This window comes from Oncorhynchus nerka, linkage group LG24 (genome assembly GCF_034236695.1).
Source record: "Oncorhynchus nerka isolate Pitt River linkage group LG24, Oner_Uvic_2.0, whole genome shotgun sequence".
In the NCBI taxonomy this organism is placed as follows: Eukaryota; Metazoa; Chordata; class Actinopteri; order Salmoniformes; family Salmonidae; genus Oncorhynchus; species Oncorhynchus nerka.
In genome coordinates, this window is record NC_088419.1 from 95180962 (window position 1) to 95194506 (window position 13545).

Here is a 13545-nt window from a genome sequence, read left to right on the forward strand (position 1 = left end):
GTGGGGTTGGGGGAATGGGATGAGAGGTGGGCTGGAGACATGTTGGCTGGGTGGGGTTGGGGGAATGGGATGAGGGTGGGGTGGAGACATGTTGGCTGGGTGGGGTTGGGGGAATGGGATGAGAGGTGGGGGTGGAGACATGTTGGCTGGGTGGGGTTGGGGGAATGGGATGAGAGGTGGGGTGGAGACATGTTGGCTGGGTGGGGTTGGGGGAATGGGATGAGAGGTGGGGGTGGAGACATGTTGGCTGGGTGGGGTTGGGGGAATGGGATGAGAGGTGGGGTGGAGACATGTTGGCTGGGTGGGGTTGGGGAATGGGATGAGAGGTGGGGTGGAGACATGTTGGCTGGGTGGGGTTGGGGGAATGGGATGAGAGGTGGGGGTGGAGACATGTTGGCTGGGTGGGGTTGGGGGAATGGGATGGGAGGTGGGGGTGTTAACCCACTTCTTTTTTGTTTTCTTTTCCTGTTTATACTCAATACATTATTTATAATTCAACTCTCTATGTAGTTGTTACTGGGTTTTCTTCTGAGGATTCAGCCTATAGGTACATGTTTTACAAACGTATAATTTAAAAGCATCATGCATCTGGAACAACGAAACAAAAAATAACAATTTAGTCACGAAATAAATAATGCACTCGCATATACATTTAGTTGTTGTATCAGGTCTTTAAAATAATATTTTGAATTAAAATATAGAAAATGATATGTGCCTAATTTCCATAAATACACTGTCTGTATTTGCATATATGAATAAATTAATATAAAGGGTTGGAACAGGGATGTAACCACCAAACACTTGCTCTGTCTATCTCACCTGCACTCACCTGCACTCTCTAGGCTGCCTCATTAATTACTGTTGTTGTCACGTTCTCTTGCTAAATGCAACGAGTGTTTCAATAGCAGGATACCCACAGATTTAAAAAATCAACACGCTTGGCTCTAAACAACACCTATCTAAACATACTTTATATATTTTTTTGTGAGATCAGACATAATACCACTATAATCCTTTTGTTAGTTGCTTTCATTTCTCCGCTCCAATCTGTAAACCCCCTCTCTGGGACTCCCAAATGTTTTTTTAATGTTGTTGTAGCCCTGAACTAACTCACCGGAGTCATCTAGTCAAGGGCTTGACGATTAGTTGACAAGTTGAATCAGGTGTGCTAGCTCCGGAGTAGATGAAATACCTGGAACGGCTGAGGGTCCCTGAGGAGAGGTTTGAGAACCAGAGGCACATTTCTCCCTTCAGTGTTTTAAACACAGATAATATATTATATAACAACGTTGGGATGAGGACTTCCAACATTTGAACAGAAATGTGAAAAAAATAAAATAATAATTTAAACCTTGATAAATAATCACAAAGGAATGGTGTTGTGGGCCAAACAAAAGTTGTTTATTTTCCCCCTGAGACGGTGACGCTCAAGAACCTTTAAATAGTTTTCATGGAACACTAGGCATCATGGAATGTTCGACCCTCATGTAGCAGCCACTAAAAAGCCAGCACTGACATACATATTGACACGCACTGACACAACTACCGTACTTTTCCACCCAGATGGTTCCATTGTTGCTCTGATAACAAGGTAAGAGGTAACCTGACTTTTATTTTCCACTTGAAATTGTAACTGTAAACGTTTGATGAGATTTCTACTGTCAACAGCATATTCTGTCAAACTCGTCTACCAGGTCACATATTCTATATCAACTTTCCATCACATAGCCTAGTTATCAGAAATCAAGCATAGTTCTTTCTTTTTTTGTCTGTTTTTCTCAGATCCATGCTTTCTGATTGTTCCATTGTTGATAACAAGACAACATAGAGGCAGTACATACACTGAGGGTACAAAACATGAACAACACCTTCCTAATATTAAGTTACACCCACCCCCACCCCCCCTCATCTTGGGGCATGGACTCTACAAGATGTCCAAAGCGTTCCACAGGAATGCTGGCCCATGTTGACTCCAAAGCTTCCTACAGTTGTGTCAAGTTGGCTGGATGTCCTTTGGTTGGTGGAACATTCTTGATACACACAGGAAACTGTTGAGCGTGGAAAAAACCCAGCAGCGTTGCAGTTCTTGGCACCTACTACCATACCCCCCCCCCCCATTCAAAGACACTTCAATATTTTGTCCCTCTGAATGGCACACACACACAGTAAAAAATACATGTCTCAATTGTCACAAAGCATTAGGAAGTCTTTAACCTGTATCCTCCCCTGCACTTACATTGGTTAAAGTGGATTTAATAAGTTACATCAGTAAAGGATCATAGGTGTTCCTAATGTTTTGTACAGTCAGTGTATTTCCCTTTAACTGCACCTGTAAATGTTCTAGGTTGTTCTACGACTCAAACAGCATCTTCTACGTCTATCAACGTTCCATGGCATTACACCAGTTATCAGAAACTGCCTATCACAAATCAACTGAATCATAGCTTCATCTTTGAGTGTGCCTTTACGTGTCTCTCCAGTTAACTGCCATTGAGCCAACAGCATTCAACGGGCTCTAGTGTTACCTGGCCCCACCTCTGTCCTCACCTCCATCTGAAACACAAAGCAGCTCTTTGTCCTCTAGTCAGGACTGATGCCTCCAGAATGACTTCACTATTCCCTTCACGGTGTACCGGTCTATGGACCCTGGTCAAGAATACAGTGCACTATAGAGGAACTGGGTTGCTATTTGGGACAGCTTCTGGTTCCCTGAATGGCTCTATGGCTCAAAAGGCTTCTATTGTTCTACTGCAGCAGAAGAGAAAAACATTTGAATCTGCCTTTGAAAGCTGCAGTCAAAACCACATTTTAAGCATCAATAAACATTCAAAGAGCCTGTGTACATCAATGGAGATCGTCACAGAATGGTGGGTCTTTACCTCTCCTCGTTATACACAGGCAGTACACCTGGCTGGATAGATGGACAGGCAGTACACCTGGCTGGCTAGATGGACAGGCAGTACACCTGGTTAGCTAGATGGACAGGCAATACACCTGGTTAGCTAGATGGACAGGCAGTACACCTGGTTAGCTAGATGGACAGGCAGTACACCTGGTTAGCTAGATGGACAGGCAGTACACCTGGTTAGCTAGATGGACAGGCAGTACACCTGGCTGGCTAGATGGACAGGCAGTACACCTGGCTGGCTAGATGGACAGGCAGTACACCTGGCTGGCTAGATGGACAGGCAGTACACCTGGCTGGCTAGATGGACAGGCTGTACACCTGGTTAGCTAGATGGACAGGCAGTACACCTGGCTGGCTAGATGGACAAGCAGTACCCCTGGCTGGCTAGATGGACAGGCAGTACACCTGCTTAGCTAGATGGACAGGCAGTACACCTGGTTAGCTAGATGGACAGGCAGTACACCTGGCTGGCTAGATGGACAGGCAGTACACCTGCTTAGCTAGATGGACAGGCAGTACACCTGGTTAGCTAGATGGACAGGCAGTACACCTGGCTGGCTAGATGGACAGGCAGTACACCTGGTTAGCTAGATGGACAGGCAGTACACCTGGCTGGCTAGATGGACAGGCAGTACACCTGGCTGGCTAGATGGACAGGCAGTACACCTGGCTGGCTAGATGGACAGGCAGTACACCTGGTTAGCTAGATGGACAGGCAGTACACCTGGTTAGCTAGATGGACAGGCAGTACACCGCTGGATGGACACCTGGTTAGCTAGATGGACAGGCAGTACACCTGGTTAGCTAGATGGACAGGCAGTACACCTGGCTGGCTAGATGGACAGGCAGTACACCTGGCTGGCTAGATGTACAGGCAGTACCCCTGGCTGGCTAGATGGACAGGCAGTACACCTGGCTGGCTAGATGGACAGGCAGTACACCTGGTTCGCTAGATGGACAGGCAGTACCCCTGGCTGGCTAGATGGACAGGCAGTACACCTGGTTGGCTAGATGGACAGGCAGTACCCCTGGCTGGCTAGATGGACAGGCAGTACACCTGGCTGGCTAGATGGACAGGCAGTACACCTGGCTGGCTAGATGGACAGGCAGTACACCTGGTTAGCTAGATGGACAGGCAGTACACCTGGCTCGCTAGATGGACAGGCAGTACACCTGGCTGGCTAGATGGACAGGCAGTACCCCTGGCTGGCTAGATGGACAGGCAGTACCCCTGGCTGGCTAGATGGACAGGCAGTACACCTGGCTCGCTAGATGGACAGGCAGTACCCCTGGCTGGCTAGATGGACAGGCAGTACACCTGGCTGGCTAGATGGACAGGCAGTACACCTGGCTCGCTAGATGGACAGGCAGTACCCCTGGTTAGCTAGATGGACAGGCAGTACCCCTGGCTGGCTAGATGGACAGGCAGTACACCTGGTTAGCTAGATGGACAGGCAGTACCCCTGGTTAGCTAGATGGACAGGCAGTACCCCTGGCTGGCTAGATGGACAGGCAGTACCCCTGGCTCGCTAGATGGACAGGCAGTACCCCTGGTTAGCTAGATGGACAGGCAGTACCCCTGGCTGGCTAGATGGACAGGCAGTACACCTGGTTAGCTAGATGGACAGGCAGTACCCCTGGTTAGCTAGATGGACAGGCAGTACCCCTGGCTGGCTAGATGGACAGGCAGTACCCCTGGCTCGCTAGATGGACAGGCAGTACCCCTGGTTAGCTAGATGGACAGGCAGTACACCTGGCTGGCTAGATGGACAAGCAGTACCCCTGGCTGGCTAGATGGACAGGCAGTACACCTGCTTAGCTAGATGGACAGGCAGTACACCTGGTTAGCTAGATGGACAGGCAGTACACCTGGCTGGCTAGATGGACAGGCAGTACACCTGCTTAGCTAGATGGACAGGCAGTACACCTGGTTAGCTAGATGGACAGGCAGTACACCTGGCTGGCTAGATGGACAGGCAGTACACCTGGTTAGCTAGATGGACAGGCAGTACACCTGGCTCGCTAGATGGACAGGCAGTACACCTGGCTGGCTAGATGGACAGGCAGTACACCTGGCTGGCTAGATGGACAGGCAGTACACCTGGTTAGCTAGATGGACAGGCAGTACACCTGGTTAGCTAGATGGACAGGCAGTACACCGCTGGATGGACACCTGGTTAGCTAGATGGACAGGCAGTACACCTGGTTAGCTAGATGGACAGGCAGTACACCTGGCTGGCTAGATGGACAGGCAGTACCCCTGGCTCGCTAGATGGACAGGCAGTACACCTGGTTAGCTAGATGGACAGGCAGTACACCTGGCTGGCTAGATGGACAGGCAGTACACCTGGTTAGCTAGATGGACAGGCAGTACACCTGGCTGGCTAGATGGACAGGCAGTACACCTGGTTAGCTAGATGGACAGGCAGTACCCCTGGCTGGCTAGATGGACAGGCAGTACACCTGGCTGGCTAGATGGACAGGCAGTACACCTGGCTGGCTAGATGGACAGGCAGTACACCTGGCTGGCTAGATGGACAGGCAGTACACCTGGCTGGCTAGATGGACAGGCAGTACACCTGGCTGGCTAGATGGACAGGCAGTACACCTGGCTGGCTAGATGGACAGGCAGTACCCCTGGCTGGCTCCAAATGGAACGCTATTCCTATTCCCTATGTAGTGCACCCTGTTCCCTATGTAGTGCACCCTGTTCCCTATGGGCTCTGTTCAACAGTCATGGACTATTATGGAATAGGGTGCCATTTGTAGTGCACAGTTGAGGACAGGCCTGATGGTTCTGGATCAGACAGTTGAGGACAAGCCTGAGGGTTCTGGGTCAGACAGTTGAGGACAGGCCTGATGGCTCTGGGTGAGACAGTTGAGGACAGGCCTGATGGTTCTGAGTGAGACAGTTGAGGACAGGCCTGATGGCTCTGGGTGAGACAGTTGAGGACAGACCTGATGGTTCTGGGTGAGACCGCTGAGGACAGGTCTGATGGCTCTGGGTGAGACCGCTGAGGACAGGCCTGATGGCTCTGGGTGAGACCGCTGAGGACAGGCCTGATGGCTCTGGGTGAGACCGTTGAGGACCGACCTGATGCTACAAGCCCAGTGCATCTTGGAGCTGTAGTCTGTAACGGAGAACATGGCCCTCAGTGTAAATGTGTATCCTTGCCCCATGGGTAAATGTTATACCAGACAGGAGAAAGTATTTTCTTTTATTTGAAGGGCTTGTTTGAACTTGATGGTTGAGTGCGGAATGCCCTGAGTCGGCATTGCAAGACAGCAGGTGCTGTACAACTGTAGAACTCAGTTCAGTTGTGCTGCTAGCTGTTTACAACGCAGACATACTTGAGTAACTGTTGTTTATCTCCAACTCTTCCACATAATCCTCATAGCGGGCTGGTATTTGTTTAGAGCAGTTTCTGAGTGTGTCCCGTGCCCTTGCAACAAGTAACAATGAGCTGTTTCTCTATTCAGCATCTTAATGTGCCAGAAATGACAACAATCTGGGGGAGTTTTTAGGGAGAGAAAAAGCAATCGATTAAATGTTTTTATGGATTTTTTTTTTGTTGCCTTTTTGAGGTACCTTTTCTGTGGTGTGAATTACCACAATGGTCTTTGGCAAACTAATGTGAGACAAAAAAAAAGTAGCTATTGTTTATTCCATCACAAAACATTGTATCAAAAACAGCTCATGTCTTTGTGTGTATGTTCCACTCCTTCCTTATGCACTGTTGTAGAACAGTAGGACTCCATAGTGCTGTTACCGAACTCATGAATCCGCTTCCGGATCTAATTATACATCCAGACATTACTGTCCTTATAGAAAGCATTTGATGTTTATGGATTTGAACACGCATGCAGCCCTATTGTTCATCAAGAAAAAAAATCCAATTTAAATGGAAAATATCAGCGACTACAAGCCAGTACTTTCTCGAGACAGATGGGTTACCTCCCACAATGTTGTGAATGTGCGGCAGGTATCCTAGCAGTTAAGAGTGTTGGGCTACAGGACCGGGAGACTCATGGGGCGGCGCACAATTGGCCCAGCTTCGTCCGGGTAAGGGGAGGATGAGACAAGGGATATCCTTGGCCCAGCTTCGTCCGGGTTAGGGGAGGATGAGACAAGGGATATCCTTGGCCCAGCTTCGTCCGGGTAAGGGGAGGATGAGACAAGGGATATCCTTGGCCCAGCTTCGTCCGGGTTAGGGGAGGATGAGACAAGGGATATCCTTGGCCCAGCTTCGTCCGGGTAAGGGGAGGATGAGACAAGGGATATCCTTGGCCCAGCTTCGTCCGGGTAAGGGGAGGATGAGACAAGGGATATCCTTGGCCCAGCTTCGTCCGGGTAAGGGGAGGATGAGACAAGGGATATCCTTGGCCCAGCTTCGTCCGGGTAAGGGGAGGATGAGACAAGGGATATCCTTGGCCCAGCTTCGTCCGGGTAAGGGGAGGATGAGACAAGGGATATCCTTGGCCCAGCTTCGTCCGGGTAAGGGGAGGATGAGACAAGGGATATCCTTGGCCCAGCTTCGTCCGGGTAAGGGGAGGATGAGACAAGGGATATCCTTGGCCCAGCTTCGTCCGGGTAAGGGGAGGATGAGACAAGGGATATCCTTGGCCCAGCTTCGTCCGGGTAAGGGGAGGATGAGACAAGGGATATCCTTGGCCCAGCTTCGTCCGGGTTAGGGGAGGATGAGACAAGGGATATCCTTGTCTCATCGCACACTAGTAACTCCTGTGGCGAGCCGGGCGCAGTGCACATTGACATGGTCGCCAGGTGAAACGGTGTTTCCTCCGACACATTGGTGCGTCTGGCTTCCGGGTTGGATGCGCGCTGTGTCAAGAAGCAGTGCGGTTGGCTTGGTTGGGTTGTGTTTCGGAGGACGCATGGCTCTCGACCTTCGCCTCTCCCGAGTCCGTACGGGAGTTGCAGCGATGAGACAAGACTGTAACTACCAATTGGATCCCACTAAATTGGGGTGAAAATACAAAAAAAAAAAAAAAAAATGTTGGGCCAGTAACCGAAAGGTTGTCGGTTCAAATCCCTGAGCCGGCTAGGTGAAAAATCTGTCCATCTGTCCTTGAGCAAGGCACTTAATCCCTAATTGCTCTGGATAAAACTTTGCTAAATGACTGAAATGTAAAGGTGCTGTTGCCCTGGGACTGGCCCAGCCCCCAACCCCGCCCCCCGGCAGCCTACACTTTGTTTTCCCCACCTCTCAGCCACAGCAGCAGCGGCTGGGGGGGGGGGCAGCCCCCATGGATATGCTAATATGAGGAATGTGGCCATTTCCTCCTTTAGCAGGGAAACAAAGGGAATGGAGAAGTCTCCCAACACAGGGCCGGTCGCACCCACTGCCTATAGGCTGCATTGTGCTGCTGCGGGCCCAGTCAAACCAGGCCGAATGACCCATTAACAGGTTCTGATGGGTCGAATGGCCTGTCCAGGTAGTTCCTATGTCTTCAAGGATCTTATCAGAGTACATTTTCAGTCAATTCGGGGGAAGTAACCAGAAATGTTGATTCCTATATTCACTGTGGAAATAAGGACATTGCTCTGTGGGGAAATCAGTTGTGTTTCTGAATTGGCTGGTTAAATGGCTTGCCTACTTCACATGTAATGTCTGCCTGTCTATTCACAGGTCGTTCTAATCGCTTGTATGTGTGTCACAGCACGGTCTGTCTGCTTCTAGCTACACATCGAATACACAATATATCTGTGTGCTTCACAGTTCAGAACAAACGAAAGGGGGAATTGAATTGTGTTTGAATGTGTGTTTCACACAAATGAAAGGGGGATTGAATTGTGTTGAATGTGTGGTTCACACAAATGAAAGGGGGTTTGAATTGTGTTTGAATGTGTGGTTCACACAAGCGTTTCACACATCCATTTTTTGGTGACAAAGTCCGTTTCTCTGTCAGGGAAGTTTTCTAGGCAGATGGATGTGTTTATGGGCCTTTACTGTTCCTCATCTCATTTCCACTCCCAGAATATGTGCTGATAACACAATCTAGTTTATGGGATACCAGTATGCAGATATACCAGTATGTATAGTGTTAAAGATATACCAGCATGTATAGTATTTCAGATATACCAGTATGTATAGTATTTCAGATATACCAGCATGTATAGTATTTCAGATATACCAGTATGTATAGTATTACAGATATACCAGTATGTATAGTATTACAGATATGCCAGTATATATAGTATTACAGATATACCAGTATGTATAGTATTACAGATATACTAGTATGTATAGTATTACAGATATACCAGTATGTATAGTATTACAGATATACCAGTATGTATAGTATTACAGATATACCAGTATGTATAGTACTACCATCTACAGATATACCAGTATGTACAGATATACCAGTATGTATAGTATTACAGATATACCAGTATGTATAGTATTACCATCTACAGATATACCAGTATGTATAGTATTACAGATATACCAGTATGTATAGTATTACAGATATACCAGTATGTATAGTATTACAGATATACTAGTATGTATAGTATTACAGATATACCAGTATGTATAGTATTACAGATATGCCAGTATATATAGTATTACAGATATACCAGTATGTATAGTATTACAGATATACCAGTATGTATAGTATTACAGATATACCAGTATGTATAGTATTACCATCTACAGATATACCAGTATGTACATATATACCAGTATGTATAGTATTACAGATATGCCAGTATATATAGTATTACAGATATACCAGTATGTATAGTATTTCAGATATACCAGTATGTATAGTATTACAGATATACCAGTATGTATAGTATTACCATCTACAGATATACCAGTATGTATAGTATTACAGATATACCAGTATGTATAGTATTACCATCTACAGATATACCAGTATGTATAGTATTACAGATATACCAGTATGTACAGATATACCAGTATGTATAGTATTACATATATACCAGTATGTATAGTACTACAGATATACCAGTATGTATAGTATTACAGGTATACCAGTATGTATAGTATTACAGATATACCAGTATGTATAGTATTACAGATATACCAGTATGTATAGTATTAACATCTACAGATATACCAGTATGTATAGTATTACCATCTACAGATATACCAGTATGTATAGTATTACAGATATACCAGTATGTATAGTATTACCATCTACAGATATACCAGTATGTATAGTACTACAGATATACCAGTATGTATAGTATTACAGATATAACAGTATGTATAGTATTAAAGATATACCAGTATGTATAGTATTACAGATATACCAGTATGTATAGTATTACAGATATACCAGTATGTATAGTATTACAGATATACCAGTATGTATAGTATTACAGATATACCAGTATGTATAGTATTTCAGATATACCAGTATGTATAGTATTACAGGTATACCAGTATGTATAGTATTACCATCTACAGATATACCAGTATATATAGTATTACAGATATACCAGTATGTATAGTATTTCAGATATACCAGTATGTATAGTATTTCAGATATACCAGTATGTATAGTATTACCATCTACAGATATACCAGTATGTACAGATATACCAGTATGTATAGTATTTCAGATATACCAGTATGTATAGTACTACCATCTACAGATATACCAGTATGTATAGTATTTCAGATATACCAGTATGTATAGTATTACAGGTATACCAGTATGTAGATATACCAGTATGTATAGTATTACAGATATACCAGTATGTATAGTATTACAGATATACCAGTATGTATAGTATTATATACCAGTATGTATATACCAGTATTAAAGATATACCAGATATGTATGTATAGTATTACAGATATACCAGTATGTATAGTATTACAGATATACTAGTATGTATAGTATTACCATCTACAGATATACCAGTATGTATAGTATTACAGATATACCAGTATGTATAGTATTACAGATATACCAGTATGTATAGTATTATCTACAGATATACCAGTATGTATAGTATTACAGATATACCAGTATGTATAGTATTACAGATATACTAGTATGTATAGTATTACCATCTACAGATATACCAGTATGTATAGTATTACAGATATGCCAGTATATATAGTATTACCGTCTAAAGCTAGTATACTGGCTCCATGAGAGGCAATAGGTTACTGTGTTTTTGTGGCAGGATATTATGTCAACAGTGACAAAACAGACAGTTTCAGGATGTGTCGTCCAAACTTTGAAACAACCCTACACAGAGTGTAAAAAAACAAATGAAGAACACCTTCCCAATATTGAGCTGCACCCCCCTTTTGCCCTCAGAAGAGACTCAATTCGTCAGGGTCATGGACTCTACGAGGTGTTTGAAAGTGTTCCACAGGGATGCTGGCCCATGTTGACTCCAATGCTTCCCAAACTTGTGTAAAAGTTGGTTACATGTGCTTTCGGGTGGTGGACCATTCTTGATACACACGGGAAACTGTTGAGCGTGAAAAAATCAGCAGCTTTGCTGGTTTTTTTTAACACAGACTAGTGCGCCTGGCAACTACTACCATACCGTTTTTACATTTTTTTTAAAAATTGAGCAGACACTCAGCGCGACTTACAGTAATGAGTGCATACAGTACTAGTCAAAGGTTTGGACACACCTACTGATTCCAGGGTTTTTCTTTATTTCTACTATTTTCTACATTGTAGAATAATAGTGAAGACATCAAAACTATGAAAAGAACACATATGGAATCATGTAGTAACAAAAGAAAAAGTTTTAATTAAATCAAAATACGTTTTATATTTTATATTCTTCAAAGTAGCCACCCTTCTTTGCCTTGAGGACAGCTTTGCACACTCTTGGCATTCTCTCAACCAGCTTCACCAAGTGGATCTAACAAGTGACATCAACAAGGGATCATAGATTTCACCTGGTCGGTCTTTTTCATGGACAGAGCAGGTGTTTCTAATGTTTTGTACAGTCCGTTTATTTCCACTTAACTGTAAATGTTTATTTTTTAGGTATTTCTACTACTCAGAACAGAATCTTCCATGTCTATCAACTTTCCATCATATGACCCTAGTTATCAGAAGCGGTCTTCCCTAAAACTAGATTGTACTAGCTCTGTACAAAATTGTGTTTAGCCTAATTAAGGTGTAGGTTACTAAGCTTTCTGTGGGCCTGTTATGTAAAATAACAGGCAGATACAGGAGCTGGCTGAATGAATGCACGATGTGACAGTTGGCCCTCAACTGACATGCAAATTACCAGGAGGTCATTTGACTATGAGATGGTGAATTGTGGGTGTTTCAGACAAGACAAGGGTCTATGTCATTTTGACAGTCGGCAAGTTGAGGCTTGTTACAGACACAAATGCAAGAACCACAACCTAAAGAAGAAACCTGGCTAAAAATAAGTCCCTTCTCACCTTTGTCAGCATGTAGCCACTAGCCATCCTCTATCAGCCAGGCTAGCTGATCCTAGGGCCTAGGCAGCATCCTCTCTCAGCCAGGCCAGCTGATCCTAGGGCCTAGGCAGCATCCTCTCTCAGCCAGGCCAGCTGATCCTAGGGCCTAGGCAGCAGCCTCTCTCAGCCAGGCCAGCTGATCCTAGGGCCTAGGCAGCATTCTCCTCTCAGCCAGGCCAGCTGATCCTAGGGCCTAGGCAGCATCCTCCTCTCAGCCAGGCCAGCTGATCCTAGGGCCTAGGCAGCATCCTCTCTCAACCAGGCTATCTGATCCTAGGGCCTAGGCAGCATCCTCCTCTCAGCCAGGCCAGCTGATCCTAGGGCCTAGGCAGCATCCTCCTCTCAGCCAGGCCAGCTGATCCTAGGGCCTAGGCAGCATCCTCCTCTCAGCCAGGCCAGCTGATCCTAGGGCCTAGGCAGCATCCTCCTCTCAGCCAGGCCAGCTGATCCTAGGGCCTAGGCAGCATCCTCCTCTCAGCCAGGCCAGCTGATCCTAGGGCCTAGGCAGCATCCTCTCTCAACCAGGCTAGCTGATCCTAGGGCCTAGGCAGCATCCTCCTCTCAGCCAGGCCAGCTGATCCTAGGGCCTAGGCAGCATCCTCTCTCAGCCAGGCTAGCTGATCTTAGGGCCTAGGCAGCATCCCCCTCTCAGCCAGGCTAGCTGATCTTAGGGCCTAGGCAGCTTCCTCCTATGCAGCATGTGTGTGAAGAATGCAGGACAGCAAGGACCAGGGGGTTGGTGTTGGTTAGTCCTGGGTAACATCCCAAATGGCACCCTATTCCCTATATACCCTATTCCCTATATAGTACACTACTTTTGACCGGAGCCATGGATCCTGGTCAAACTTAGTGCACTAAACAGGGAATAGGCTGCCATTTGTGGTGATGAAGGTGCTCCCATGCAGCAGATGGCAGGGCTGTCCCCTCCTCCCCTCCTCTCCTCTTGGTCATGTCTGCTGTGAGGAGAACAATGCATCTCTTCTCTCAGAGCTAACCCTGATTAGGGAGGGGACATGGTTTTCACCCCCAGACAGCTGGCAGGCAGCGGGCCTCACACACCCGGCTGGCACACACCCCTCACAGGCATACACACACACACACTCCACCATGTCCACACAGACATAGACTCCACAATTACCCGGCACGGGCCTCAGCTTAAATATTTACCAGGCACAT